Here is a 6,825-nt window from a genome sequence, read left to right as displayed (position 1 = left end):
AGTCGTGGGTCACCGATCTGGTAGCCTGGCTGTGCTGGGGTGGGTTCAGGGTGGGCGCAGGGGCTTGGGGTTCTGGGGGCTTGTCGCCCCCGGGCTTGGGCCTGTGGGGATCGGGGATCTTGGGCTCTGGCGGGCGGGTTGCCGGGCTCTGGGCCGGCTTGCGCTCTGGTGCCCGGTTCTGGGCAGGGGCCTTCGGCTCGCTGGTGGGTTGTGGGTTCATGGGCTGGGGGATTGGGTGTTTGGGGGCGTGACCAGTGGCCCCTAAGAGGGGGTAGTTTGACCCAGCCTAGGTGTCTAGTGTGCTGTGTTTTGAGAGATGTCCGAATGAGGGGTGGGTGTAGTATTTCTTCTGGGGTGGGGACGGGGTGGATGTCCTTGGGAGCGGCCCGGGACTGTGCATGGCCGACTGGCTGGCCCCTTTCCTGTGGTGGGGGCTCGCTCCCGGTGCTTCCTGGCTCTGTTGGCGGTTGGGCGGGCGCTCTTGGCCGGATCGTCCTGGTGGGGTTTGGCTTCATCTGGTGGCGGGCTGACTGCGGTTTGTGGGGGTCCTGGCGGCCCTTGGGTGTGTGGGCTGCTGGTACTGCTTCTGGCGGCCCTCGGGGCTCTGTCCCTCTCTGGTCTGGAGCTCAGCGGGCCTGGTGGTCAGTCCAGATGGAGAGGTGTCTTGGCCTCAATCCCTGGGTGGACCTTGGGGAACTGGGGGGGGCGGGTGGGTCAGTGGGGGAGCTGGGGGGGCTGTTGGGTCAGTGGGGAGCTGACTCCCTGTGGGAGCATTTGTTCTCACAGTTATCCAAAAAAGTTAAATCTGGTCCTCTGGACCATAGCCACGTGGGACTCAATTTTATTGTACACCTTAGACATTCATTCATAACATCCTCATGACATTCACATATAGGAACTTGAGGTGGGCACGTGGCTATGGGTGGTGGGATGACCTTACTCTCACCCCCTGTGCCTGTGCTCACTTACAACGGTTGCATTTAGACACTAGGGTTTGGATAGAGTTGGGATGGAGGGGAAACTGGCATCATGCCAGCCTTTGCTCCTTCTTCTTTCCTTTTTAATGGCACTATACAACAACACACATCAACAGCACATCTAGGGGCGGGGGGTGTATGTGTCGGGGTCTTATTCTTTTTATTTTATTTTATTTTTTTATTTTTTATTTTTTCCTCACCCCCCTAGTTCCCTAACTGCCATTCCGGGGGTGGGGTCTGGGAGAAGGGCAGGCCGTCGGGTGTTGACCAGGACTATGTGGGGGTTCAGGGTCTGGGGGATTGCCATGGGCGGTGCTGGCGCTGTGCTCTCCCTGGGGTTGTTTGGACCCCCTGAGCTTGGCTCTTGGGTGCCATGGTTGGCCCGCTGGCCGGGGTGGCTGCCGGGGCCTGGCGGGCGGTCGGCTGGGGGTGCGTGCTTGGTAGTTGGCGGTGTGTGGGGGTGGTCGGTGGCGTGACCTCTTCGTGCCGGGGGGTGTCCTGTCAGCTGGGCGTGGCCTGGGCCGGGTCTGGGATATTGGCTCCTCTCCGCTCGAGAATGAACGGGTCTACCTCCTGGGTTTGGGCATGGGCTGCCCCCTGTAGAGGGCGGGTACGTCTTGGACCTGGGGGGTATAGAGTGCGTATCGGGAATAAGAATGAAATGTATCGTTATTGTATGTCTTTGTGATTGTGTCTGTGTATGAATGGGTATTTGTTACGCCGAGACTCGGAGTGCCCCCTCTTTGATACAACTGGGGGTGCTTGGCATCGCGCCCCTATCGTGCGGCCCCCTGGTGGGGTGTGCCCTTGCCTGCCGGCGCGCTCGGGACCCTTGGTGTCGGGGGCTGGGCGCTTGGGCGTGTGTCGGCTCGGCCTGGTGTCTGCCTGGTGGGGCTCGGGTCCTCTGGCCCTGTCAGGCTTTGGCCTGGGTGGTGTGAGTCTTCGGTGCCCAGGCCTCCGTGCCCGGGCCTGGACCTGCATCGGTGCGGCGGGTTCCGGCGGGGGCCTATGAGTTTGTCGCTGTTGGCCCCGGGGGGTCACTGTATGTGGTCGCTGGTGGGGATCTTCCGGTTCTCCCCTGTGGTCCTATCTGGGGGGTGGGTGAGTGGTTCGTCCTGTGTGGGTGACCCTGGGGGCTCCGCGGTCGGGGTCCCTCCTGGGGTCTTGGGCTCTGGTCCCCCCATTTTCGTCTGCCTCTGGTCTTGGGGGTCGGGTCTCTGCTGCTTCACAGTTACTATTAAATGTTCTATTAGAGAAGCCTTATACACTTATGCATGCTCACAACCACACACAAATAGAAGCAGGGATGTTTATGTAGGCTTTATATGTAGATATATAGATATGTATGTGAATGTATATTCATGTGTGTGTATGTATGTATGTATGTATATAGGCGTAGGTATGGGTATTTATATTTATGGAAACTTACTGCAAAGCCATGAATATTTTAAGTTCTTTATACATATGTATTTTGTTGCTGTGTTTTGTCATGTTCTTTGCAGGTGAACAGACAGTGGCCGGGTGTTTTGCCGTGTGCTCTCTTTGTGTATATTTCTTATATTTTGGAGTCTTACTTTGTCTTTTCTTTCTTTCTATCCTATTAAAAAAAAAAAAAAAAAAAACTACACTAGATAATCACTAGAATAAATATTTCATAATAATGGTGTGGAGAGGATGGCTGTAAGGGGAGAAGGGAGGCCATTTAGAAAAATAAATAAATAAAAAAAATACTCCCCAAAAAGAGTTTGTGTTTGCTCCTTTCATTTTATCGATAAAAAGCCTACAGAGGTACACCCCGACCCGGAGCTCTAACTGGGCTATGACTGGCCCCCACCAAAGAAAAGAAGACTGCTCATCCGGACCACTGTGAGCCAGCTTCCAGCAACTTCAACAAAATGGCAGTATCTGTTCCCGGTGAGTGAAATTGTAAATGTGTTTTTTTTCCCCATTTCACATTTTAATCATTCAGTCCTTAGCTTTTATTGAATTATAGCATTGAATGACGTTAGCATCAGCACTAGCTGTAGAGTAGCCAGTGCTACCGTAGTCTGGATGTTGGTATGTTATTAAATGTAAAATGGACTGTACTTATATAGCACCTTTCTGTCTTATTGAGATGCTCAAAGCGCTTTATGCTACAATCTGTGTCCTCATTTACCCATTCGTACAACACTCTACTAGATCTCTACAAAGCTAATTGAACAAATCATTCTAATGAGACTAATCAGAGCTTTATCACATTCATACACTGATGGGACACACATCAGAGGCTATGAAGGGTTCAGTGTCTTGCCCAGTGACACTTCGGTATGCGACTGCTGGTGGATTCGAACCCCCAACTTTTGCATTGGAGGACAACTGCTCTAACCACTCAGCCACAGCCGCCCCATTAGCAGCCAAGTCTAAATTTTAAAGACAAAACAAGCCCATGGTTGGTAATTAACACCAGTCACATGCTGGCAGAAGTATATGGCTTAATTTAACTGTCTCAGAATTGCTTTTCATTTAGCGACCAGGTAAAATTCAAGTCTCCACTTCTCAAATACAGGCAAAACTATTTTGTTTTGTGCAGGGACATCAATAGGATTGAAACACGGAGGGAGATTAGCCCCCAGGGCTGTAAAAGTCTGGTGTTTGTGTTCATAAAGAATATGCATAGTTATTAGACAATGTATTTATTTATTATTTATTTAAAACAGCTGCAGCTGTAAGAAAAACTCCATTTAAAGTCTTGTTAATAAGAAAAAGCTTAAATGCAACCTAGCGCCAACTGATTTATTTTTAATGAAAAAAATAAAAGCTAATCACAATATTTTGATAATATTATAACATAATTTTAGGGGGTTTAGGAATATATCTGGGGGCTAAAGCCACTAACAGCATTGTTGATATTAATGATTTTGCATGTGTTTAATAGAATGAAGAACTTGAAATTTCCCTCATAAAATGTAATAAGCTAAGTGACACTGTACAGTTTTTGTTATGCTAACAGAGCTAACTTGAAGGATTGTATTTTTGTGTTATTCAAAGCGCACTGTGGATTCACCTTCAGTTGTGCCAGACCAGGCCAACATCTCCACACAACTTCCGGAGCCACATCTGCGCTCAGTCCACACACAGTGAGAGGACCCTACGCAACAAGATCATCAATATTGCAACACGTCTCGCAGAAAAGATCTCCAGGACAAAATGATTCAGTGTGATGACTTCAAAATGACGCAGACACTTTGCTGTACACAGCTTTAGCTTTAGAAACATTTAATGTTTTTTTTCCCCATAAATATAACCACATTTTTGGCTGAGATCTGACGAGTAATCTAATGCAAATGTAAGAATTCACGTTGAAAGAGCAATCAGACGTTTGAAAGTTTTCAAAATTATCACAAACTGTTCCTATAAGCATGGCTCCTAACAAAATTCTGAGGATATGTGCTGTTCTAGTCAATTTAAGAGAGGATCTTATCTGTGATAGAGAATAATTTTCATTTACAGATATGTAGAGTGTAAATAATTCCCAGATCTCCCTTTTTAATCTTTTTTTCTACACACTGTGAATGTTTTTGTTAAAAAGTTCATGTGATACAGTGCACATGTAATCAACTGAACAATGATCTCTTGTTTTAATTCAACCACAATGTGACAGGTTCTTCAAATTGCAACAAATGTTTGTGCATTCTTGACATTTTGTTGTTTTGGAAGATTGAAAATATAGGCTGAAAGTAAAGAAAAATAAAGATTGAAAATGCAGAGCTATTTTATGGCGTCGGTTTGTCATTAATTACTCAGCAAATGTTTAAATTATGTACGTTTTAGTTGTTTAATATTCAACAGATTTCATATTGAATGTCACAAGTGTGGCAGTCTTTACACCTGTGCAAACCCTTGTAAGCTGCACTTGCATGTATTATCCTCTGCTTCCAGTTTTCTGCAGCAGCAGCAGCTCTTCATCTAATAAATTTGATATTGCTGCATTTCTGGATTAACGTTTCTGGATTTCTGCATTTTGTGTCACTGCAGCCTGTGAGTTCATATTGTACTGCTGCTCTGCTTTGTGGCATCTGTTTTTTTTTTCTGCCTCAGATGTTTGGGTTGAAGATTCTTTGCTGTCCCCGCATTCCATCTGCGCTGCTACACAAAGCTTTAACAATGCATGCCTTCCACATGTAAACATGTGTAGAAGGCAGCAAGATGACAGCTGCATGTCCCCCTGATCACAGCCTTCGGCCAGTCCAGTGTTTGTTTCAGTGATCTAAACATTCTGATATCTAGATAAGTGATCGATTTTGTTGCTGTGCAGGTAATTATATGCCTCAGTGCTCTTATAATTACACAATTCCTCTCCATCAACGCCTTCGGAAAAAAAAAGGTAAACAAGACTTCTCACCCGGTCCGTGAGAAGTGATGGGTGAGGCACTGTTACTGATTTGTCCTCGCCACTTTTTAAAACATCCTTACAATGTACAGTATCCACCTCCAATGCATTGCCATTTATGCCATGTAAAGGACACTGCGGTGTCAAAAAGTATAAATCAGCAGCGAGTGTGTAACCCTGCAAATGTAAACAACGGCGCAGGTGGAAGTAACATACCGGCTTCCGTTATAAATTATGGGTAGTGGCACCAAGTCAGGAGTACTGTGGATATAGTGGTGTTTGAATGTTTGTGAAGCCTTTAGAATTTTCTAGTTTTCTGCATAAACAGGACCTGAAACATTACAGTAGTCCCTCGTGTGTTGCGAGGGTTCTGTACCCTGCCCCACCGCGATAAGTGAAAAACCGCCAAGTAGGGATACAGTAGTTCAAGTTCAATTCAAGTTCAGTAAACTTTAATGACATGTGCCATGCTGTAATCACACTCACTCATCACCTGTTACTCCCAATCTCCCTCCTTAAATAAACAATTTAAATTTAATCTAAAAAAAAGTTAAATCTGGTCCTCTGGACATTCAAAACAAAAAAATTATAGAAACATTTCGTCTTTCATCTGAAAAACTTCTTCAGTTTCGGATGAAAGACGAAACATTTCTACAATTTTTTTGTTTGTTTGTTTTTTTATGTCCAGAGGACCAGATTGAACTTTTTTAGATTTTTCTACCTGGATTATTGAGCATGCATCAGGATAATTTAAATAATGTAAGTTTTAAATAAACAATCACATGCAGCATGGATTGTTTATTTAAAATGTTACAGTATTTAAATTTAAATTGTAGAGAAGTGCAGCAAGACATCAAAGGGTTAACCCTTCACACACCTCTGCAGCACAGAGCAGAAATGTACTTCTTGATCAGTTACACTGTAACAACTGAACATAGACGTTCTAAAATAATTAAAAATAACTTTTAACACGTTTCTATTTTGTGATTATGGCAATTTTTCGATGTGACATACAGCATTATGTTTGGAAAAAGGAAAACTGCATTCCTGTATAAGAACCTTATCCCATCTGTGAAACATGGTGTGGTGGTTGTATCATGGTTTTTGCCTGTTTTGCTGCATCTGGACCAGGATGACTTGCCATCATTGATGGAATTTTACAGTAAAATGTCAGAACATCTGTCCATGAACTGAATCTCAAGAGAATGTGGGTCATGCAGCAAGATGATGACTCTAAGCACACAAGTTGTTCTACCAAAGAATGTTTCAAGAAGAATAAAGTTCATGTTTTGGAATGACCAAGTCAAAGTCCTGTACTTAATCCAATCCAGATGTTGTGGAAAGACCTGAAGCAGCAGCTAATGTGAGGAAATCCACCAACATCCCAGAGTTGAAGCTGTCTTGTACGGAGGAATGGACTGATCAACAGTTACCAGAAACATTTAATTGAAGTTATTGCTTCACGATGTGGGTCGG

General features: G+C 45.1%; 1 protein-coding gene across 1 annotated transcript in view; it reads left to right on the top strand.

Moving 5' to 3' along the window:
- The window catches only part of agla (amylo-alpha-1, 6-glucosidase, 4-alpha-glucanotransferase a), a 355,602-nt gene that overhangs the window by 336,724 nt on the left and 12,053 nt on the right, over positions 1-6,825 (top strand). The gene's annotated exons all lie outside the window — the stretch shown is intronic.

Source organism: Nematolebias whitei, chromosome 9, assembly GCF_014905685.2.
Source record: "Nematolebias whitei isolate Nwh7 chromosome 9, NemWhi1, whole genome shotgun sequence".
Taxonomy (NCBI): domain Eukaryota; kingdom Metazoa; phylum Chordata; class Actinopteri; order Cyprinodontiformes; family Rivulidae; genus Nematolebias; species Nematolebias whitei.
The sequence above is the reverse complement of the archived record's forward strand: the minus strand, read 5'-3'. Positions and strand labels throughout refer to the sequence as shown.